Below are 25,835 nucleotides of genomic sequence, written 5' to 3'. Positions count from 1 at the left end.
GAGGGGTTAGAAGTCAGTGTCTGTCCCTATGGGCCCAGCAGCAATTCCTGAGACTTGTACATGCCTCCCTATTGTTTACCTCTGAAAATGGGTCAAGGAGGACGCTTGCAGAAGCATCTAAATCCACACCTGCCACCCTTCTCAACGTGTCTTTACCTGTGAAGAACACCACCAGGTAAATAGGGTTGTCAAAGGCATAGTAGTTAGGTTTACCACTTTTATTTATTCTTTTTTCTCTATTTAAAAAAATTCACATGTATGTTTATTTTCTCTCCCTCTCACTCCCTAATTAAAAAAAGAAAAAGAAAATAAAACCTTTGACTGATTTTGCATAGTCAAGCAAAACAAATTCTTGCACTGGTCATGTTCAAAAATATATATCTCATTCTGCTTTTTCAGTCCATCAGCTCTCTGTCAGGAGGTGGGCAACACGCTCCATCACCAGTTTTTCAGAATCATGGTTGTTTACAGAATTGATTGGTTCTGGAGTCTTTTGCAGTTATTTATCTTTGTAATGTTGTTATTGTGTTTTCCTGTTCTGCCTGCTTTACTCGGCAATCATCCTTTCATTAATTTACTCATTCAATATCCACTTACTCAATTTGTTGTTCAGTCATTTTTCCTTTGTGACCCCATTTGAGGTTTTCTTGTCAGAGATACTGGAGTGGTTTGCCTTTTCCTTCTGCAGCTCATTTTACTAATGAGGAAACTGAGGCAAACAGGGAGAAGTGACTTGCCCAGGATCATTCTGCTAGTAAGTGTCTGAGTTTGAACTCAGGAAGATGAGTCTTCTTGACCCTAGGCACAGCACTCTATCCACCGTGCCACCTAGCTGCTCCATTTAGTTGGTAATTTAGACAGTTATTCTGGGCAAAGTACTGCTCAGTCTGAGGGAGGGATATAAAGATGAATATAATCCTCTGGCCCTTGCTACCCGGTGATAACAGATCCATTCACTTACTTGACTTGCTTCTGGACTCTCACCTCTGGAACAGTTAGAAGTCAGGATTCCTGACTTCCAAAAGCTTGTATTTTAGTAGGGTAGATAACGCGGCAGCTAGGTGGCGCAGTAGATAGTGTGCAGGGCCTGGAGTCAGGAAGACTCATCTTCGAGTTCAAGCCTGGCCTCAGGCGCTTACTGGCCATATGACCCCGGGCAAGTCGCTTAACCCTGTTTGCCTCAGTTTCCTCACCTGTCAAATGAGCTGGAGAAGAAAATGGCAAACCACTCTGGCATCTTTGCCAAGAAAACCCCAAATAGGGTCAGGGAGAGTCAGACATGACTGAAATGAATCAACAAACAAACAAAGGCAGGGTGATGTAGATAAGATAATTTCCCCAAATAGTTATTAAGAAAATGAATAGTGTACGAAGTACATAAGCATACTTACTATGAGAGCTCTGAAGAGGGAGAATTCTGTATTGTCGGAATAGTTTCTCTGAGCCAGGAAAGGCCAGGATAAGACCAGTCAGGGGCTGCTCCTGAGACCTTCCAGGCAAACAGCCATAATCTGACACGCAGTCTGGTTTGATCAGGGCATGATAGCTGTTCCAGAGGGGAGAGGCCTGAAGCAAGTCCAGGATGCCAATGGCTCCATTATCACCAGGGAGCAAAGGCCAGAGGCAGGAAACCCATTCAAAGTTCCAAAGAATAATAAGAACTCATATTAATGTATGCTTTAAGGATTTCAAAATACTGTGCTTACAAACAACTTTGGGAGGTCAGTAGCACAAGTATTATTTTACAGATGAGGAAGTTTACTGAAGAAAAGAGATTAGTCTAGGGTTAGAGAGCCAGTACCTAATGTAGCCAGGATTCAACCATCACCTCCTCACGCCAGCCCCAGTGCTCTTACTACTGCACTACACTGCCCCATGTGTCTGATAACGTAGGCCATCAGGACCCAAGGCCAAATGTGTTCGAAAGGGACCCTTCTTAGCTCCATCTAGCACCGTTACCACCACCCAATCACTTACTTCTCCCTTTTCCTTTTAATGATTTTCCTCCATTTTAAATTATTTCCTCCAGACCCTCCATCTAGTCTGCCTTGAAAGAGCCAAGGCAATGTCTAGAGGATATATCTCACTGAGGCTCACTTTTTGTTTGTCAGTCCCTCTTCCTTCTCTCATCCAGAAAGCAAACTTTCCTGAGTACCAAGGCCTGGCTCCTTCCATTAAAGAGCTGGGACACCTCTAAATAATGCACCTCCTGCAAGCCCACTATAAAACACAAAGGTTCCACATTTTGTCTCAGCTCTAGGCCAAATTGACTGTGCAAATCCTGTATTGATTAAGTTTTATCAAGAAATCTTGTTATGTCAATATCTCCCATGATACCAGCTCCCCAATCCCAATAATTCAATTTCATTCCTTAGGTGCAAAAAGCATGCCCACAGGACCTGCTCCTGAAACTTCAGCCCTGTTCTGATCACCTTCACTCCTCCCTAGTCAGGCTCTGGTATGGGTCACCCCTCCCCTCCCACACTCTACCAAGCCCTTTGGAATCCCTGCTCTATGGCAACAAGCTCCTCTAACATCCCCTAATATTGCAATCAGCATTCCTCCTACCTCCTTGATGTAGCTGTCAGCAGGCTCATGACAGACCCCTGAAAAGCCTTCCATTCTTGGTCATTCCTTGCTCACTTGCTCTCACTCACAGAGCTAGGAGAAAGGGTGGACAAGCTATGTGTCCCCCACTGTTGTTTCAAGGCCATTCTTCTATTGTTATTACTACTACCTAACAGATTCAAGGTGTTCCAAAAGTCTTGGGGCAGTCTTAAACATTAATAGTCTAAAAACAAACACAAACAACCCTCAAAAAACTTCGAAGTTTTTAACCCTTTAAGATTTGTCTAGTGGTTTGTAGACACTATCTCATCTGAGCCTTATAACCAGTATGTAGACTCTATCATCATTCCTACACACATACACGTAGCCCTCTGTCTGGAATTCTATCCATATACCATGATGCCTCTTTATTATCCTCATCCTCATTCCACTTTTGCTCTTTCCAAGTCCATACAACCTGATTATTGCCACCGTCTCTCCATCTTTGTTGCTGTCACCTGTTAATTTCCAGATCATTATTCCAACTATTTCAATAATACTCATGACCTTCCTCTCCCACTTCACTCCCTATCACAATTCTAAGAGACATCAAGACTCACATTGACACCCTCAGTAGCAACTTGACCTTCTACTTTAACAACTTCCTTTTCCTTTTCATCCACCTGCCTGACATGGCCATCTCTTAGGCCTCACCATCTCAATTTCTTATAGAACAAAGTTTTAAGATCACCTTCCAGTTGCATACTTGACTTGTTCCCAGATTTATTCACATCATCTCAAGTCTCAAGGTAATTACGGGAAAATCTTTAGATTTTTCCTTATTAATTACTAAAGTTACAATCAACTCTGAACCTTCACTCCATTTTAATGACTATTCTTTTTTTTTTTTTTAGTACACAGGGGTATGAGGCAGCTAGGTGGTACAGTGAATAGAGTTCTGGCCTTGGAGTCAGGAGGACCTGAGTTTCAAATCCAGCCTCAGACACTTAACACTTACTAACTGTGTGACCCTGGGCAAATCACTTAACCCCAGTTGCCTCACCAAAAAAAATTAAAATTAAAATTAAAATAAAATAAAATAAAATAAAATACACAGGGGTAAAAGCATCTTTTCCCATAAGCAGTTGCTCATTTTTCTGCATATAACAAAACATTTCATCTCCTAGAATTAAATAAATATCAAAGTCACAGGCTAGACAATTTGTTACCAGTGTAACAAATAACAAAAAAAGAGAAATAATTATTTACAATGTTTCAACTTTGAGAAAAATCACAATCAGAATCACTGTAACCATCATTACTGCTCTTAACTTCTCACTTCTGAAATACATTCCCACCGTTCAGCTCTCAGATTAGCAACTGAAGTCTCAAGAATCTTTTTCTTCATGATTTTGTGAGCTCAGAAATTCTGAGTTACAGTGAGTGGACTATGCTGATTGGGTAGAACACAATAAATTTGGCATCAGTATGGCAAACACCCAGAAGCCAGGGTCAACCAGGTTGCCGAAGGAGCGGTGAAATAGTTAGGCTGGAAACCGAGAGGATCAACACCCCTCAGTCAATTAGTCATGGAATCACGCCTTTGAGTAGCCCCTGAACATCCAGCCTGGGTGAAATGTGGGAACTTGGTCTTTAACAAATAATAATAACAAAATAAAATTTTTAATAAAAAGAGCTTAAAGTGTTGTGAAAATGTGAATTATTATGATCATTCCTCACACTGCCTTCCTTGGATATCATTTTTTTTTTCTGTCCCTTCTTTCTTGGCTTCTCAACCACGTCCTGAGCCTGTAATGTAAACATTCTCCAAGAAGGTTCTTATTCCTCTTCTTGAGAGCAGGTTTTGTCTGTCCTATTTGAACTTGACAAATGTCTTCTAATGACTAATAAAGTTTCCTATGCTAATGGGCACTTAATAATGTGTGCTGCTACTGTTGTCAAAGGCCAGACCAAGCCCTGAGGCTCTTGGTACAGTATACAATCAACTTGGCAAGGCTGTTGAGATTCTCAGCCCTTGTAGAATTTACTTCCTAAGCTTCTCTTCAGGTTTCAGTCAGGTAACTGCCATTTATTAAGCAGCTATTATGTGCCAGGCACTGTGGATACAGAGAAAGGCAAAAGATAGTCCCAGTTCTCAAGGAGCTCATGGCCTAATGAGGGAGACAGATATGTACAGGATAAACTGGGGCAGTCTTGGAAGAAGGCATTAAGATTAAAGAGAACTAGGAAAGATGGGGAGAAAGGTTCATCTTGTAAATCTCAGGAAACTTTTCAAGGTTCTTCCCTGAATGTCTCAATGAATCCAGGCCTTTTTGGAGGATCTTAGCCTAAACTAATGGCATCAACCTCCATGAACAAAAAAAGTCCTTCCCTATTTGGACTCCAAAGATATCTCCCCTAGGGTGCTGGAGGTCTCAAAAACTCTTGAAATGTTATCTTATCCTTGACCTGTTTATCTCTGCCCCAGTTAATTTGCTCAAAAGAAATTCCATTGCCAATTGTTAAGCCTCATTCTGTCCCTGCTCTGGCAGAGTATCTAACCTAGTTCTCCTAGAGGTCAACTATTACTCTAGAACAGGGCTGGGGAACATGCTTCTAGAGCATTAACCTGATGGCAGCCACTGCCATATCTTACACACACACACACACACACACACACACACACACACACATATGGAGACATATAGTCTGACTTCCTGTTGATTTTACTATTTTATTTTTTTTCTGGACTTAGGGATATTTTGGCACTCAGTGGATTTTCAGAAATGACGAGATGAGGGGTAGGGCCTGAACCCTCTGAATAGTTATATTTTTACCACACTCAGCCCTACCCACTGTTTCAAGTTTTCTTTGAGCTCTCTTCATTCAGATGACTTTCCCCTTCGAAGAGAGTTGAGCAGCTTTTCAAGAATTCTATTACCACGTGACTACAATAGCAGAAAATATCTTACACATATGATAATAATATTTCATTCAATAAAATAAATTGAGTGCTACGAATAAGGCACTGTGCTAGGCCCTGGGGATACGAAGATCAAAAATGACATGGCTCTGCCTTCAAGGAGCTTATAATCTAACAGAAGGGATACATTATGCACACAAAAAAGTATGATACAAAGCAAAATGTGGTGAAATTTAAACAATGGGTTATAAGACATTTCCAGGAAGTTTCCAATATAGTTACATTTTTTATGGTCCTTGTGGGAGAAGCTACTGAAGCTGGTGATGCATTTAATTAAAGCATAGTTGGAAGATCTCAATATATGAGGCAGCTAGGTAGTGTGATAGATATAACAGAGTGCTGACCTTGGAGTCAGAGAGACCTGAGTTCAAATTCTGCTTCAAGATGTGACCATAGGCAAGTCACCTTACCTCCACCTGCCTAAGTTTCCTCCTTTATAAAATGAAGAAAATAATAGTGTCTACCTCCCAGGGTTGAAGTGAGGATCAAATAACCTAATTATATGAAAAAGACTTCGAAAACCTTAAAGACTATATAATGGTAGCTATTATTAGATGCTAACAAAGTAGAAGGAGTGGGTTCTACATATGAAGGATGGTCTCCACAAATGCACATCAATGGGATAAGACTGTTGTACAGTTAGCAGTTCTCTTTGCCTGGAACAAAGAGTGTGTGAAATGGGTCCAGAAAGGTAGGCTAGGGCCAAATTGTAGAGACTTTGTCTCTTAGTGCCCCAGCAGGGAGGGACAAGGCAAAGAGGTTTGATTTTGAGGGGTAGTCCCCTAAGAGGGAACTTGCTGTGTCTAGACCCAGAGCTTATGGTTCTGAATCAGAGTTTACAAAGGAAAAGACAAATGCAGAACTGAAAGGAGAAGGTGGACACTATTCAACACACTCCTGTTTACTTAAACAGCAGAACCTAAATGGAGAGCGCCAGTCCTGCAGTTAAGAAGACTCATCTCCCTGAGTTCAAATCCAGTCTCAGACACTAACTAGCTGTGTGACCCTGGGCAAGTCAGTGAACCCTGTTTACCTCCCTTTCCTCATCTGTAAAATGAGCTGGAAAAGGAAATGGCAAGCTACTCCCATATCTTTGCCAAGAGAACCTCAGATGGCATCACAAAGAGTTGAGCATATCTGAAAGAAGTGAACAACAAAAAATGGATGATTTCCACTTCCTCCTTACAAATTATGAACTACTTTAGGTACAACAAGGGTTAAAAGAAAAAAAATTCCTGAGTACAAATTATATACATATATATACATACACACACATACATATATGATATAGATATAATATGAGATATATGTACATATAGTTATATTAAGGTATAGTACTAATATATTGATATAGAATACAGTATTTGTATCATACATTATTTAATACTTATATAGTATATTATATTTTATAATATCAATATGGTATATTATGTATTAATATAATATCTTCACATCTATCTCGAAGTATTCTAAGTTCCACTTTTTCTTTGTGACATCCTACAATTTATAGGCTATCTCAGAACGGCTTCTGGTCCTGATCTAATTCACACTCAGCTTTTTTTAAAAATTCAGGTTTTGATTACTTCATTGCTCTGCTATGATAAAATTTCTAAATGGCTCTTAGCCTTTCCTGGCCTAAGCCTTCCTTTTCACAGTGTGATGAGCCAGTAACTCACTCAATTCAGGTTTCATACCCACATAAGTGGAAGCTATACTTGCCTTGTGTTAAGAAATGGAGGTTTGTACTATACTACACACACACACACACACACACACACACACACACACACACACACACAGAGTGATTCTTTCCACCCACTGATGTCTTGCCTTTTATATGACTTCAGGCAACTCACTCAACCTCCCTGGTCCCTTCCCTCTCATTCACTTGTCTGTAAAATGATGGGGCTGATTTGGGGAGCCTCTGTGGTTCCTTCCACCTGGCTCCAGCTCTATCTATGATTCACAGTCAAACTGTCAGGTGGGATAAAATGCAGTTCAATGACATGTCTCTTTCTGATTCCTCCTACCCTTCAGCCTCTCCTCCAACCTCAATGTCCTTTGCCCCTTCTGACCTTTTCAGCTTGGTTTCAGGAAAAGAATGCTGCACTTCAAGTTAGATGACCTGGGGTATATATAGTCCCAGCTCTAAACTGGCAGTTTTGTGACTGTGGGCACAGTCACTTAGTGTCTCAGAGTCCCAGTTTCCTCAGTCCTAAAATAGATAAAATAATAATACTTGTACTACCTGAGTGTGTTATAAACCACAAAGTGTTATTACAAATGTAAGCTATTACTATTACCTAATCACCTGCTGCAATGCCTAATCTCCAACAGCTTCCCTACTTTTAGGGTGTTTTGTAACTATAAAACATTACATTATTCCATTTGTTCAGTGATTCACTCATTCCACAGAAATTCATTGCCCCTACTGTGTCCAATGGACTGGGATAATGTTATTGTTTCTAGGACAGCACTATGGCCCTTTTACCAAGGTGATATAGGCCGATCTGCCACCAGATTTCATTTTCTAACTGGGCTCTCTGCCCTCTTTTGCTACTGCTATGTTATGCTTCCATAAGGTGGTTCTCTGGCCTAAAGTGCTGCTTTTCAAAGGAGGAAAACAACCACATGGGCTTTGTTTCAGGTCTCTGAGGCCTGCAGAAGGGTTTTGTGTGCCATGCTGATAAGATTCCAAGAATATGGTTCCCCTTGGAAATGCCTGCCCTTTCCTTCTTGTATCCAAAATGAGAATGCAATTGTCTATGGATCAGAGACACCTGTGGAAGCAAGAATTATCTTCACCATTGTCTCCCTTCATAGAAGAATGCCAGTCCCATCTGATCTAAATCAGATTAGTATCTATTAAGTGTATAAAAAGGCAGCTAGGTGGCGCAGTGGAGAGAGCCCTGGACCTGGACTCAAGAAGACCTGAGTTCAAGCCCACCTTCAGACACTTACTGTGTGACCACTGTTTGCCTCAGTTTCCTCATCTATAAAATGAGCTGGGAAAGGAAATGGCAAACCATTTCAGTATCTTTGCTGAGAAAGCCCCAGATCAGGTCACGAAGAGTCAGATATGACCAAAGAAGAACAACAAATGCATAAAGCCCTATCCTAGGATCTAAAGATGCAGACAAAACCGAAAACATCCCCTTTCCTCAAAGAGCTTATTCCCCTACACTGAGAAAGGGACAAGGGACCATTATGGTCAAATAAACCTTTTTTTTTTTTTTGCCAAGGTGATCAGCATCTCATCCCCTTCTTCCCATCTGATTCATCCTTCTGACCTTGCTTCCGTTCATGGAACCATTCGACTATCAGCTAGACTCAAAGCCTCAGAGTAATTTTTCACTCTTTCTTTTCCTTTGTTCCCCATATAGGCCATAAAGTCCTGTCAGCTCTTCCTGTGCAGTTCCTGCTTCTCATGTTGGTTCTTACTTTTGCATTCCTACCACGATGAACAAAACCACTTCAAGCACTCATTATCTCTTGCCTAGACTATCACAATGGCCTCTGAACTACTCTTTCTGCATGCAGACTCTCCTCTATCCAATCCTATGTAATATTGTCAAATCGATTTTCACAAAGCACAATCTAATCATATCAACTACCTACTAGGAAAATATTAATAGAGACCCACTACCTGCAGAACAAAATTCAAACTTCTTGGCTGGCTTCTCCATTATCTGCTCCTAACCTACCTTTCCATCCTTATCTCCCTCTATTCCCTTTCGTGGGCCTTCTGTTCCAATCAAGTTGGCCTAGTTGCTAATCCCTGACCTTACCATAAACTTTTCCATAGATACGCCTCACTTACACTGTTCCCTTCCTTAAAAAGTGCTAATGTTTTCATTATTCCTCAGACAGTGCTATTGCCCTCTTCTTGGAATCTATTCATCCTTCAAGGCCTAGCTGACATGCCCTTTCCTCCAATAAAGATATCCTGACGCCCATCATCTAGAAAGTGACCTCCTCCTCTGTTGAATTTCTATAGCATCTTGAATTTTCTTACATGCAATGACTGATATCCCATTCTACTTCTTACTATATTTATGTGTTTTTATTTATTATCTCCCTTATTGGAACATAAACTCTCTGAGGGCAGGGTAGGAACCATCTCCACATCTTTCACAGTTTCTTGCATATTGTAGATATTTAATAAATGTTATTTGAATTAAATGACAGTGAACCTTAAAAGTATGTGAAACTGGACACGATACACTTGTTCAGGTAATTTTAACCATTTTTATGATTGATCATGTAGAGGAAAAGAGAATTGTATATTTAAGTGTGGGTCTTGCTTTAAGAGCAGCGATATACGAACGTTGGAAAGCACCTAAGGGGCCATCTTGTCTAATCCATACCTCCAAATTCCAAAGGTTCTTCTTTTGAATATGAGTTAGGCTGATAGTTACTGAGGTCCCTTCTAACACCAAAATTCTGCAGTTCCAATGAGAAGAATCCTAGTATTATAATATGTCAAAATAGGTAGCTAAGTGGTACAATAAATAGAGTGCTGGGCCTGGAATCAGGAAGACCTGAGTTCAAATCTACCCTCCGATACTTACTTGCTGTGTAAGCCTGGACAAGTCACTTATCCTCCATCTGTTTCTGTGTCCTTAACTGTAAAAGGGGGCCTGATATAGCAATAACACCTACCTTTTAGGGTTGTGAGAATTAAAGTTTTTAGCAAGTGTCTGGCATATGGTAAGCACTTAACAAATCCTTATTTCCTTCCTTCCTAGTAATCTAGCCTCTGCTCAGACTTTCATTGAGGGGAATCCTTCTTGGGCAGGCCAATTCCACTTTTAGATAGTTCTAAATTGATAGGAAGCATTTCCTGACCTGAAGCCTGACTTTGTATCTTCACAATTCCCACACACACATCACCTCCTTCTGCCCTTTGGGGTCACACATAACAAGCCTGATCATTCTTCATTATCACAGTCCTTCAGATACCATATTTTACCACATAATTGTCACAGATTTTATGCTAAATTTTCACCCAAAGTGGGGTGCGACCATTATGTGAAGCTTTTAAACATTGTGCCAGTATTATTTAAAAATCGTTTACTGCTAAACTATCTTTGGTGCAAGAGTAGGATGGAGAATATACATAAAAATTGAATATTGACCATTCCAGAGCACTGAGAATTCTAGGCTCCAGGCTTGCAATGCATAACAGATTAATAAATGCATATCCATATGCCACTGGTGAATACATCACTACTTTGTTTACCTTTTAAGCAGAGTGATATACAGAATTAAACCATGCCACAACCCGTGATGAAAGATTATAAACCAATTTTTTGACTGAACAAACAGGGTACGAGGATTGCCGTGGGGACAATTATGCAGTGGCGACAGTTATGAGGTGAAATAAGGTACTTGAGAATAGTTCTCATCTCCTCTTCTCCATTGTCTTCTCTTGTTCTATCTAACCATTCCCAGTTCCTTCAGTGAATCATTATGGGTATGCATGATAAACCCAGGCCTTTACCAACCCAATTGTACTCTAAGTGCTCCCCAGCTTATTAATGTCCTTCCTAAACTAGTGGGCCCAGAAGGGAACAGGACACTCCAGATGTGGTCTGACCAGGGCAGAATATGAAAACACTACCACTTCCCTATTTTTGAATCTATGCTTCTCTTAAAGCAGCTTATGGTTGTATTACCTGTGATAGCTACTGCTAAATCACGCGATTGCTTCGTATTGAGCTTTCAATCTGCTGGAATGAAACTAATAAATTAAGGAGGTTTTTTTTTTAATTACAAGATGATTCATTCCAGGCTTTCTTTGAACCATAAGTTCTCTTAGAACATTTGGATTTTAACCCAATTTTTGCAAATTTGGAAACACACAACTTTTCAGGAATATATTATATAAAAAGAGACATCTCTGTGCCCTGTTAGTAGTTCTCAGACCTGCCTGTGGAGACTGCCTAGAGTTTTTCAGCCAGGTACCATCCTTTGGAGGGGCAACTAAGTGGCACAGACCCTAGAGCGCTAGGCTTGGAAGCCCAAAGACTCATCTGCATGAGTTCAAACTTGGCTCCCAACACTTACTAGCTGTGTGACCTTGGGCAAGTCACTTAACCTTGTTTGCTTAAGTTACCTCATCTGTAAAATGATCTGGAGGAGGAAATTTGCAAACTACTCCAGTATCTTTGCCAAGAAATGTAATCACAGGGAGCTGGACACAACTGAATGACAACAAAACTATCCTTTGGTTTTTGTAAGTCCTGGGTTCAGAGAAGATCAGCTGCATTTAGCCAGATCCCAAAGAGATTGTGTAGCTGGACTTAGGCACCTGGGTTCTCTTAAAAATATCTTTTACAATTTGGCTATTACTGCTTTATAGTTGATGTGGAATGTGGCTGGATCTGTCTAGCTTACCTTCTGAGGATTCTCTCACCAATGGCGGAAGGCAGAAAGATACACGGGGACAAGAGAAGAGGCTGAGACGTACAATCAAGAGTACAATGTGGAGCCAGGATATATACATAGAGCAGGGGTGGAGGTGAGGGAGTGGAATTGGGCAACATTCAGTACAAGCAATAAAAGGGTAGATGTAAAACCATAAAATGATCCAAGGAAAAGAATACAGGATGTGGTTAAAATCCCAAGGACCAGGACAACTTGTGTTTTATAGATTCAGACACATAGAGCTTGAGTATTGGAAGTGACCTCAACTATCAATGACCGGTTGGAGATCTAGCTACATGGATTCACTATCCCACTCAATATGGTGGTTTTTCCAAACCTTTTCATCCTTCCTCAAAGCTCCTACAGGTTCGTCTCCGTCCACTGTCTCAGCTGAGAACATTGCCTCATTTGCCACTAAAAAAAAAAAATTGAGACCATTCACCAAAAGCTTCCTGTATTCACCAATTCCTTTTCCTTATTTCACATCACTCAGAGAAATGCCTTTCCCTCTTTCACCCTGTCTTCACAAGGTGAGATGGCCCTTCTCCTGGCTAAGCCAACCTCTTTATTGTCCAAGTGTCTTTCTATCCTGTTTTCTCCCTAAGATTTCCCTCTCTCTATCTTCCCCACTCTCTCACTTATATTCTATCTCTTCTTGCTATTGACTGCCTACAAATCCATCCAGGTCTCCCCCATTTTAAAAGTCCCTCCCTTGATCCATTCATCTCTGCTAGCTACTATTTTATATCTCCCCCTTTCTTGGCTAACCTCCTTGAGATGGCCATTTACAATTGGTGCCTCCATTTCCTTTCTTCTTTCCCTCTTCTTAACTCTCTATAATCTGGCTTCCAACATCATCATTCTACTGAAACTGCTCTTGCCAAAATTACCCATGATCTCCTAATAGCCTTCCCAATCTTCATCCTCCTTGACCTCTCTGTAGCCTTTGACACTGTCAAGCGTCCTGCTGTTTTTTATACTCTTTTCTTTCTAGGTTTTTGTTAAAATACTTTATCCTGATTCTCCTGACCTGTATCATCATTTCTTCTTTGCTGGATCCTTATCCAGGGCCCACTGACTAACTGTGGACTAACCCAAGGCTCTGTCCTAGGCCCTCTTCCCTTCTCCCTCAATACCATTTTGTTTTATCACCTCCAATGCATTCAATTATTGTCTCAATATAGATGTTTTTGTTCCTAAACTCTCTGGTTGCCTACTAGATAACTGAAACTCTATGTCCTATAGACACTAAATTCAACATGTCCAAAATTGAACCCATATTGTCCCTAAAACCTTTTTTTCTTCCTTACATCCTTATTAGTGTGGAAGATACCACCATCCTCCCATTCACCCAAGCTCCCAATCCAGGTGTCACCCTCAACTCCTCCCTCTCTCTCCCTAATATTTTATCAATTTCTAAGTGCTGTTTCTATCTCCATAACATCTATCATATGCAACCCTACCTCCTTTAACACTGGAACCAGCCTGGTGCAGGTCTTATCACCTCACTTCTAAACTATTGCAAAAATCTGCTGGATGATTTCCTGGCTTCAAAACACCCTCCCCATTTGGGGCAGCTAGGTGGCTCAGTAGATAGAGCTCTGGCCTTGCAGTCAGGAGGACCTGAGTTCAAATCTGACCTCAGACCCTCCATGCTTATTAGCTGTGTGACCCTGCACAAGTCACTTAACCCTGATTGCTTCCCCAAAAAGCAAAAAAAAAAAAAACGCCCTCCTTCTCCAGTTCGTCCTCCATTTAGCTGTCAAAGTGATCTTCCTAAAAGGGAGATCTGACCATGTCTTCCCCACCCACCCATTTAGTAAACTCCAGTAATGGGGATCCAGGATCAAATATAAAAGCCCATTTAACTTTTAAAGCCTTTCATAACCTGGCCCCTTCCTATCCTTCCAGTCTTCTTTTTCCTTCTCCCCTCCACTTGCCCCAAAATCTAGTGACACTGACCTTCTTACTCTTTCCCACAAAAAATACTCCCATCTCCCAAATCCTTGCATTTTCACTGCCTTTCCCCTCCCCCCATGCCTGCAATGCTATGTCTACTCATCGTGATCTCCTGGTTTCCCTGGCTTCCTTCAAATTTCCGCTGAAGTCTCACCTTCTGCAAGAGACCCTTCTCAATCTTTTTAAATATTAGTGCCTTCTCTCAGAGATTTTCTCCATTTTATACTATTTAAATCACATTCATATACAATTGTTTCCATGTCATTGCTCCCATTAAACTATTTTTTGCCTTTCTTTATAGCTCCACCCAGCACATAGTAGGTACTTAATAAACACACAGGAGACACACAGTAGGTGCTTAACAAATGTTAGGTTTTGTTATGGTTGTTGTCAGATGACTTTCAGATCATAGCAATCCAACTTGCTGAGACGTGAAATTTCAATTTCCATCTCAAGCTGTTCGAAGAAAGATAGGACAGATTTTCAACTGAGCAGTGACATATGTGCCAGAGATCACAGAATATTGGTTCAGAAAGACACTTGAGAGACCATTAAGCATAACCCCTCCTCCCATTTTATGGATGAGGAAATTGAGCCCCATTGAGGTGAAATGACTTCAGCTAAGCTCACACAGATTTTAAGAGGCAGAGTTGGCATTAAAACACCAATGTTCTGGCTCCAAATCTAGCCCTTTTTTTTTACCAAGTGCAACAGGGGTCATCTAGTCTTCAGTCTTGCCCAGTAATAGGAATTTTATCTACCACATCCCTGCCAGGTCATCACCCAGCCTCTGATTGGATACTTTCAGACAGGGAATCAGCTGTCTCCCAAGGCAAGCTCTGCTACAATGTCTTAACTTAGTTCCTTGTGCAGCCCTTGTCAAAATAGACAATATTGTTCCTTTTATAACAATCTCATCTACATGCCTACTACATACTTAAATCTGTTAAAAGACAAAACAAGAACTTTTTCTGTCACTTTCAAAGTTTGCAAAATCAGTCCTTGTGTTCATAAGTGATTGGGGTTTTGGTTTTATTTAAGGTAATATGATTTAGAACTAGATGAGATTTTAGAAAGCATCTGGTCAAGGCAGCTAGGTGGTGCAGTGGATAGAGCACCAGTCCTGGATTCAGGAGGACCTGAACTCAAATCTGACCTCAGACACATGACACTTACTAGCTATGTGACCCTGGGCAAGTCACTTAACCCCCTTGCTTAGCCAACCAAAAAAAAAAAAAAAAAGAAACATCTGGTCCAATCCCCTCACTTTACAGATAAGGAAACTGAGGTCCAGAGAGATAAATTGACTTCTCCAAGGATATAAAGACATGAACTCAGGTCTTCTGACTCCACATTCAGAGCACCGGAATTTTCGGCTGTATTCAGCGTAATTTTAAGGAAATTTAAAAAATAAAGTTTTCCAGGGTATTTCATAAAACTATGCTACTGTTATCTTCAATATTAACTGGTTAGCTATCTGACCTTGGGCTGACTGTCACTTACTGTCCTTGTATATGATTCATCTTCCTGTACTTGTACTACTTGTCCTGGCTGTTTTATTTTATTGGTCTCTGGCCACAGCTGGATCTGGTTTTATGTAATGCTATGATTTTAATAGCTGGTTCCTTCAACTGGGCTTTATATTTATTTTACTTGCCATACGATCCTTGTTCTATGATCAGAGATGTTGGGTCATTGGTCCCCTGGAGGCAGGTGCCTGGTTGCTATAGCAACACAGTCACAAGAGAGAAGGGAGGGAGGCTGGCTAAGTAAGAGAATGAGTGAATAGCTAAGAAGACGGAGAAAGTGAATTGGCAAGTGAAAAAAAAAAGATGAGTGACAGGGAGGAAAGGTGAATGAATGAATGGTTATGAGAAGGACCTGAAGATGCCAGAACATCATCTAAATTCTTTGGCCTGAATTTAAGCTCATTTCCTTTTGTTTGTCTGTTGAGGCTGAAGTATTGCTGCTCACTCTCTTGGTATAAGGGCTCTCAGGGCTATTATTAAACTGCCCATCAACTTTCTGTACTCCATGCTGACTAATCCCAGTTAGTTCAAGTTGAATCTTTTCTCCCAGGTATTATTTATCAACCTTTTGCATGGCAAAATGGATAGAGCTCTGGACCTAGAAACAGGAAGTCTTGAGTCCAGACTAAGCCTCAGACACTTACCAGCTGTATTACCTTGGGCAAGTCACTTAACCTCCTACTGCCTCAGTTTTCTCATCTGTAAAATGGGGATAATAATGGCACTTTCCTCTCCGAGTAGCAGTGAAGAGAAAATGAGATAGTATTTGTAAGGCACCTTACAAGCCTTAAAGTGCAATATAAATACTAGCTATCATCATCATCATCATCACCCTTCTATATCTCCCCTGAACAACTTCCAAGTTGTTCTCTTCATTTGTGGTGCCTAGAATTAGATTAGTAACTGAAAAAGTAACCAATCACATTGGGGTGGGACTAATGCCAATGGAGCTAGGTGCTCCATTGGACCTGGAGTCAGGAATTCAAATCTTGCCTCAGATACTTACTAGTTGTGTGACCCTGGGCAAGTCACTTCACCCTGATTGCCTCAGTTTCTTCATCTGTCAAATGACCTGGAGAAGGAAATGGCAAACCATGAAAGTATCTTTGCCAAGGAAATCCCAAATGGGGTCATGAAGAGTCAGACTCAATTGAATGACAACAATACCCTTAGCAAAGACCTCTCCCCACTCCTTTCCCCCACAATTCTGATCTCTGATTCAGGACCAAGGAATGCTTGGATTTTCAATTCAATATTAGGTCAGGCACCATTAGGAGGTTGCCTTTAATTCTGGGCTCAAGGCCTTTTCTTCAGTGAACTCATGGATTTGGGGCCAGTCTGGAACATCCAAGGATTTATTAAGCCCCTTCTGAGCAGAGCTGAATTGGCCCATTGGCCTAATAACTAAAATGTCTTTCCAAGGAGCTATCTGAATGGAGGAGAATCTGGGCCTAATCTGTACCCTTGAAACCAAACCAATAGTGCAATCGTCTTCAGACTTGGGTAGTAAGGTAAAGTTGACCGAGCTATTCAACCCAGAACATTACCTTTGATGTGAACCTTTGGAACCATATGGAATACTCTAAGGGCTGGGTTATTAGATGTCAGGTGGAATACCTATCCACTTTCTCCTTTTCTCATCATGTACTTTGACTGATTAACCCTTGAAACAGACCTCGTCTTATCTCAATTTTTCCTTAGGAACAGACTCAAGAAATTCCATACTGTCATTTTAAATTTTGTGGAAGTCATATCACAATACATTTTGTTGACAAGTGGGATTTTTATTATTTTTTTACCATTCCTAGCATTTTTTGACAATCAATTTAAATATATCCTCCCCTGTCTTTTGTTGCTATTTTCCGTGTCTTCTCTTCTGTTCACAACAATCCTGTGAGTTAGAAGCCTTAAATGTTATTATCTCCTTAATAATCTTGCCATGAGTCACATTAGCTAGTAAATATCAGATCCAGGATTCAAACCCAGGTGTACTGCCTCAAAGTCCAGCATGCTTGCAACTCTACTCCTGCTTACCCATGGGGCTCTGGAAAAATCCCTTCCATTCCTTGGACCCCAATTCCCTCTATAAAAATGAGAGTGGGATTTGGTAATCTCTAAGGTCCTTTCCAGCTCATTACCTAACTTTCTACACTGCTTTGTAAAAGCAGTCACTTACCTCTTAAATTCCAATGTGCAACATTGCTTTTGCATGATCCACCTGGTATCTACCCTAACCCTTGGGTCTTTGGGGGAAGAACAGTGCCTTCTCCTAGACAGCTTTCCCCCACTTCCATCTAGAATGATCATTTTCTTCTCCTACATCTTTAGTCTGCACTTGTCCTTTCTATGATTCATTTTCTTGGTTTCTGACCACAGTTGCTGGAAGAGGTTTTATTCAATACTTTGATTCCTTCAACTAGGCTTTGTAATTATTTATTTTGCTTCTGATGTAATCTGTCTTCTGATTTGAAGTACTAAATCCCTCCCTGGTTTAGGATTTAAAGCCCTGGCTTCTGCAGGTTCCCAGAGCCTTTTCATTAAAGGTCTCTCTGCTCTGCCAATATTTATTGCTCGAGTCACTGTTTGCCCAGAAGCTACTATCTCCTGCATCTTCTGGGAAACAAAATTTATATCTCCTGGCACTGTTGGAGGTGACATCATTAGAGCAGAGTTACCCCCACTCTGGGCTCAGCTGCATAATCACTGAATTTAATTCTCCCCTTGGGAGGAGAGAGGTGGGGAATACAGTCGAGAGGAGTGGGTCTCTGCAAACAAATGTTATTTACCTCTCCCTCTTCCCCTACCCATTCCTATCAGTTGTAAATGCTCACCCCACCTCTCCTGTGAAGTGTCTGCCACAGCTCTGCATATGAACCCAACATCCATGTGGAACTGGAAATTGTGAGCCGCTGCCAAATGATAGATGGCAGCAGGAATTGGGAAGAGTGAAGGGGAAGGAGAAGGGAAAGAGGAAGATGCTTTGATGAACCTGACCTGGCTTAGGGGGACGTCTGCTCATAGGGGAACTTGCAAACAAGCTAAGCATTAAAGCAGGCTGGGAATCCTCTGGGGATGGCGTAGTAAGCTGCATGGTGGCTCTGGAGCTCACCCCCAGCTCCCTGGTACCTTGATGCCATGACAACATGTGTAGATGCCTGTTTCCATGGTCACCCTCTATGTGTCCCCAAAGCTTATGGGGTCTGCTTTGGCAAGAGTTCTGCCTGCCCATAGAACTACCCCCCAGCACATAATTCCCCAGTGAAATGTGGCTCAGCGAACAATCATAGGATGTGCTCAGATGACCGTTTGCCGGGAAATGTTCGCTACATTCACTAGGTAGTGTCCATAAAGCACTAGAAAACCCTTCAGAGAGAGGAATACTCCACTAAGCATTTTTACCTACCTAATACCAAATATTTATAGGACCATAAAATTTAGAGCTAGTGGGAACCTTAAAGATTTTTTAGTCCAGTGCCTTCATTTCACCCAGTGAGGAAACAGGATCAGAAAAGTTAAGTGACTTGGCCAAGGTTGCACAGTTAATAAGTAGGAGAGCTGAGCTTTAAATACAGCTTGGCAGATTTTTTTTGCCATTAAGTTAACTGATATGACCAGTTGCTTGGGCATAATTTATATATAAAATATTATTATGATTGTTATTCGTAATTTACACACATACACACACACACACACATATATATGTATGTATGTATATATATATATATATATATATATATATATTACTGTTTATCCAAGTGCTTGATAAGCCTGTCAGATAGTGATACAAGCATTATTTATCTATATTTAAAGGGAAGGAAACTGAGGCCTAGAGAGGGGTAAAGTGATTTGCCCAAGGACATGCAGGAAGTTACTGACATAATCAGAAACTGAACTCACATCTTATTCCAAGACTAGGGATTTTCCTCTCTCTTGATCTTCAATATTGTCCTAACTACCAATACTCACCATTCTGGGCCCCCCAGTTTAGCAATGGAAGGCAGACATCAGTTCCTTTTCTAGCTACATCCGAAAATCCATTAGGTGGGGGTGGGGAGAAATAGAAAGGAAGATTTTCTTATCTCTGTGTCCTCCAACATGCATGGCTAATACTTCCCTAGACATGACGAGAAACTAGAGGCCCTCTCTGGCCCCTACACCAGAGTATTTCTATTTTTCTCATCAGCACAGCCAGTACATACAGGGGACAGAACACAGTACATAAGCTCAGGAATCAAAGAGAATCAGGTTCAAATTCCATTTCAGGTACTTACCGGATGCATGCTTGTAGGCACATCACTTACCCTCTCTAAGACTCAGTTTCTTCATCTGTAAAGTAGGAATCAGAATGTTGCCATTTCCATTGAATGAAGAAAGCACTCTCTAATCCAGCCAAACTCAGAGTCAGTGGGCAGCCCGGCGCTCTCTTGTGCAGCCCAACCAGATTGAATGCAATTGGGAAACATTCAAAAGATAAATAAAAACAGACTGGAGTATGCATAACGTTATTATGGACTGGTAGACTAGGCCTGGACTCAGGAAGACTCATCTTCCTGAGTTCAAATCTGGCCTCTGACACTTACTAGCTGTGTGACCCCTGGATAAGTCATTTAACCCTGTCTGCCTCAGTTTCCTCATCTGTTAAATGAGCTAGAGAAAGGGAATGGCAAACCACTTTAGTATCTTTGCCAAATGGGATCACGAAGAGTCAGACATGCCTGAAAAGTGACTGAACAACGACAGCAATGCTATATGGTTTTCTAAGGCTAGCAGGCCTCCCTATAGACAGTTTGATAGCCCCATTTCATTGGAGTTTGAAACCGTTGCCTTCAGGCGCCATATAAGCATAAACTGCTGTTGTCAGGCAGAGTTTCCTGTAATTCAGACAAGTTCCACAGCATCTTTATTCATACTTGGGATGTTCCATTGATTTACTGACTTTAGGAACTGCTCTTGCGAAAGAGGAAAGGGAGAAGTGTATACTCTACCTCCTTAGACACACACCTGATGTACTGGGAGGGGCACTAAATTTCAACACAATCACAGATAAGCTATTTACTATCTGTGTAAACATGGGGAAAAAACCTTACCTCAGGACTTCAGTTTACTCTTCTATAAAATAAGAGGATTAGACTAGGTGACTTCAAAATTCCCTTCCTGCTTGTTATCCAGGATCCCATGTAACTCGACTGAGGGACTGCCCTCATCACTACTTGTGCTGTGACTCCTGACTGGCTGAGAGAATGCTGAGCCTACGTATCTGCAAGAGGGGAGAAGGAATTTCTTCATATGATTGGAGCATCTCAAGAGAGGCAAGGGGGAACTTTTGAATGCCTACCAGAGCTCTCAGAGCCACAGACATGTGGGAAACTGGCACCTAACATGGCTTTTGATTCTCAATGCTTACAACTCAAGAGACTAAGAGTGGACCCTCCCTCGGTGAAACGATTCTCTTTCCTTGTTTCTCTTTCCTTGTTTGAGGAGAAATCCTATCTTGCTCCCAGATAAAGAGCTCATTTGTTCTTGTGAATTCTTTGGTCTGTTTGAATCTTTATAGCTTCCTAGATTTGTTTACTGCTTACTCTGATAAAGAGGTATAAGAACTATTCATGTTGGACTTTTATGTAACCAGTATTAATTGGATAGGAGCTAAGCTGGCAATAATATGCGTAGTATTACTTTTCCCTTGAGAGTGATCAGGGAAAGTAGCATTGAATCTGAGCCCCAAAAATATTATTCTTCTGGACTATCAATATTTGTGGAATGGTGGATAGATATAATTGTAGTACAATACTTCTCTTACAGAGAGGTGAGGGAAGGAGCAAATACGGAGATACAGCCCTTCTCCTACTTTCTACAAGGTCAATAGTGAATAAACATTTATTAAGCATCTGCCAGGCACTATGCTCAGTGCTGGGAGACACAAATAAGAAAAAGAAAGGAGGCTTACCCTCAAGGAGGTTATAGTCTAATGGAGGAAGACAACACAGAAAAGAAAGCTGAAAAGGGGGGGAAGCTGTCAGTGTACCAGGCTTCGGGGCATAATGTTCCATAACATTCGTGGAGTCAAAACAAGCTGAGCAGCTGATGGAAAATGAGGAGTTACCTTGAAAGTTCTTAGCCCTCCCTAAAGGAAGGCTTTGTGAAGAGTTTGTTGATCTACCTGCTAGCACTACAATTAGCGGGCAAAGGCAACTGAGGGTGCTGAGTAGGCAGAAATGGTAATTTCCCTTGGAGAGGGTTGGCTTAATCCAGCGGCATGCTGGTAAATGTTTAACAAACAACTTTGGTGGAGAGTGGGAGGTGAACAACACAATTTGAAGTTTAATCTGTGTTATTAACATTTTCTTCATCACTTTCTTATACCAAGACAATCAACAAAACGATAAATCAAGCCCTGATTTGTAACATTTGCCTATTTCCAAGGTGCAGATGCTCACACTGAAAATTTAACAATCAGCTTTCATGAGTCAATACTGGCTCCAGCAGACCGGCGGTCAGATCTCAGGTCAATATTTATCTATGCCACACTTGTGCTGACTTGTGTTCATATTGCACAACCCAACCACATAAACGAACACTGTTGCTTAATCTATTCACCCTGGACAATACTTTTCACAGAAGATAAATGATTTAAATCATGGCATTTGGTAACTATCTCAGATGGCCACGTTCCAGTATTATTGGATCTAGAAGATACCTTGAAAATCATCTAGCCATAGGATGTAGAGCTGGAAAGAACCTTAGGAAACTTCTAGTCCAACCTGCCCATTTTACAGATGAGGAAACTGAGGCTTGGACAAGTTAATTAGTTAACTGCCCAAGGTGACATAGACAGTAAGTAGTAAAGCCATAATTCAAACCATGGAATTCTGATTCAAAATGCAATACTTATTTCTCTGCACCATGTTGCCATCTTGTTTTACAGATGAGGAACTAAAACCTAAAGAAAGGAAGTTATAAATCCAAGGTCACTCAGTCAGTTATGCTAGAGCCAGAATTAGAGCTCAGTTCTCCTGATCCCTAGCCCAGTTCTCTATCCACTACAACAAGACTGTTTCCCTACCAGCTTTTAAATTCAAAATAGTACATGATTCCTACTTCTTTAAGCTATACATTTCCTTCTTTCTTTTCTTCTTTTTTTTTTGGGGGGGGGGAGGCAATTAGGGTTAAGTGACTTGCCCAGGGTCACGAAATTAGTGTTAGAGGCTGGATTTGAACTCAAGTCCTCCTGACTCCAGGGCCTGTGCGCTATCCACCACCATGCCACCTAGCTGCCCCATTACTATACATTTCCCAAACATATTTTAAACAGTTTGAAGCTGTGTTTTCCTTTCATTTCTCATAAGAAACACTGGAAGGTCTATTCTAATATCCTTTGTAAAGACACTGACTCTTTAGGACTCTCACCTCTCCCTCAGTATGTAGTTTAGATGGTAGTAAACAAAGAGAGGGGAAACCCTATGAGGTGAGGGGGCTGCTCCAGGAGGCAGAGTCTTAAAGTGAAGACCTGGTGGCCACTTGGTAAGGATGTAGTGATTTTAATCAGGTCAGGGCTTCTCCAAATGAACTGACACTGATAAAAAAAAAAAAAGAGAGAGAGAGAGAGAGAGAACAGTAGCAAAACAAGGCTGAGCTGGATTTGCTTATTTGCTCCGGGTTTGGGGAAAGGGGGTTGTTCTGTTTTGTTTTTAACTATATTGGAGAAAAAGGGAAATCAAAGAAGTACCAGGATCTCTTCTCAGGGTAGATAAAATAATGATAATTGACAACAGAGGAGAGGCAGACCTACTCATAATAATTTAATTACATTTTCTCTGCCAAGAACAATGACCTTTGGAGAGGAAAGGACAAAACCGAAACAGCTAATAGGAAATTGATATGAGCTAGGTGGCGCCATAGTGGACAGAATGCCTGGCCTGGAAGCAGGAAGACTCATCTTCCTTAGTTCAAACCTGGCCTCAGACCCTTACTAGCCATGTGATCCTGGGCAAGTCACTTTACCCTGTTTGCCTCAGTTTCCTCATTTGCAAAAATAAGCTAGAGAAGGAAATGGCAAACCATTCCAGTATCTTTGCTAAGAAAACCCCAAATGGGGTCATGATGAGTGGGACATGACCAGGAAAAAAATGACACAACAACCAGGAAAAAATCAAGTGAAAGTATGAGATTATCTAGTTGCTCTTCATCTATTCAAGTCACCTGGCCCAGATGAACTACGCATTCCAGCAATGAAAGAACCAGCAGCTGTGAATGCATTGACCATTGCTAATGATGCTAAAGTTGGGGAGAATGGCAGATAACTGGAAAAAGGGAAATGTTACAATTTTCAAGAAATGGGGAATGGAATTTGTATGCTACAAATTGTGAACTCAATTCCAATTCTAGAATGGAGTATTAAATGGATGCTTAGTGGATATCTAGAAAAAGGAAGCAGTGACCACCAAAAACCAATAGACCTTCATCAAGAAAAGGCCATGTTAGACTAACCTTGTTTCTTTTTTTTTTGACAGAATTATTAAATTGGTAGATCAGAGAATGCTATAGATTATAATCTCTTTGAATGATAAGACAAGAGCTAAGAGTTATTTTACTCTAGCACGCAGTAAAGTATCTCATCTATCTCATTCCATTCCTATGGAAAAGATAGAGAGATGTGAGTTAGCTGAAAGTATAATCTATCTCATCTCATTCTGGTCACTCTACTGGTTGGAATGAACCGACTCAACAATTTAATCAATTATTAGTCATCACGTGGAAAGGGGATCCACCTCTTTCCTCATCATTGCCAACAATACAAACACAAATACTTAATTACTAACTGAAGAGAATTATATGAAACCGAGTGGGCCCAAGAGATTTTCAAGAAGATACTGAGTGACTTCTTGTCAAAGAGGTGGTAGAGAAAACTGGAGGTCTAGGATAGCTTGGATTAAATGACATCTTAGGTCCCTTCCTATCCCTAGAGTACTTGATGCCATGACTCAGGTGAATGAATCAGAGTTAGCTAGACTAGATCAAATTTGACAAAGACCTTCCATCCCCCAGCCCCTCCAGTTTCTCCAGGATATGAAGACCAGTTAAGGAATAAGAGAAAAGATTTAAAACAAAAGTTCTTAGTTGGGTCCATGAAGTTGGGCTTAAAATATATATTTTTTGATGACTGTATTTCAGTAAAATTGGTTTCCTTTGTAAGTCTATGTATTTTATTTTATACATTTAAAAGCATCCAAAGAAAGGGTGCAAAGCCTTCCCCAGATTACTGAAGGAGTCCACCATACACACACACACACACACACACACACACACACACACACACACACACACACATACGAGGATGAGATCCCATGAATTAAAGAGTGGTTGGAGATGGTTAAAAAACCTAGGGGATAAAGAAAGAGTATTCCCTAATGCGAAGGCTCCTAACCCTTCTTGTCCATTTCCCTTACTTCCATATATTGAATATTTTCTGGATTATGAAGTGGAATGAAATTGAGCTCACCTGGTCTTTTTAGCATGTGCCTAAATGTCCCCAAACTGTGAAAATTCTTCAAACTTTCACTCTGATATCACCCCAGAATCTCTGAGGTGAGGCCTTTCAGGATGTCTGCTTCAGAATCAAGCTATATCCCAGCCTAGGGTGTGGGGAAGAGGGTGAATTTTGTTCCCTACCTCCAATAATCCTCATTGGGGCCTCCAGGTGGACCCTGAACTGACTCTAGATCTACTGAGGGTTTTCTAGAGCTCCAGGATCAGGTCAATCACAGGACAAATCCTGAGGTCCCAGCCTGGTCACACCTTGCATCCAAGAGGAGTCATAGGGACCTCTTAAAGTATTGATCAATTAAGAGTCATCATAAAGTGCCTACTATGTGTCAGGCACTATGCTAAGCCCTATGTATAAAAAAACAAAAAGGCAAACAGTCCCTGCCTTCAAGTAGCTTACCTTCTAACAGCTGTTAGATCTGGAAGGGGTATGGGAGGGGAATCTTAAACTGAGATACATGAACTATACTGGTTTAAGGATATCTTTTAGGGTATGTGTGAACTTGGATGAGGGAAATACTTAAAAAAAAACTATATTATTGGTTTCCATTGTAATCTTACACATTTTATTTTATGCATTTAAAAACAATTCTGAGGAGGATTCCATAGGCTCTGCCAGAGCACCAAAGGGTCCATATGACACATACAAAAAATGGCTAAGAACCAACTGGATTATGGGATAAAGGGCAGATCTCTGACTACCCATGTGTCAACTGGAATCATAATCATCAGGCAAGAAGATGTCTTAGGGGCAGCTAGGTGGTGCAATGGATAGAGCACTGGCCCTGGACTCAGGAGGACCTGAGCTCAAATCTCAGACACAGAGCACTTAGTATCTGTGTGAC

The sequence above is a fragment of the Phascolarctos cinereus genome, unplaced genomic scaffold (genome assembly GCF_003287225.1).
Source record: "Phascolarctos cinereus isolate Bilbo 61053 unplaced genomic scaffold, phaCin_HiC Scaffold_5;HRSCAF=322, whole genome shotgun sequence".
NCBI classification, from domain to species: Eukaryota; Metazoa; Chordata; class Mammalia; order Diprotodontia; family Phascolarctidae; genus Phascolarctos; species Phascolarctos cinereus.
Note: the sequence above shows the minus strand (reverse complement) of the source record.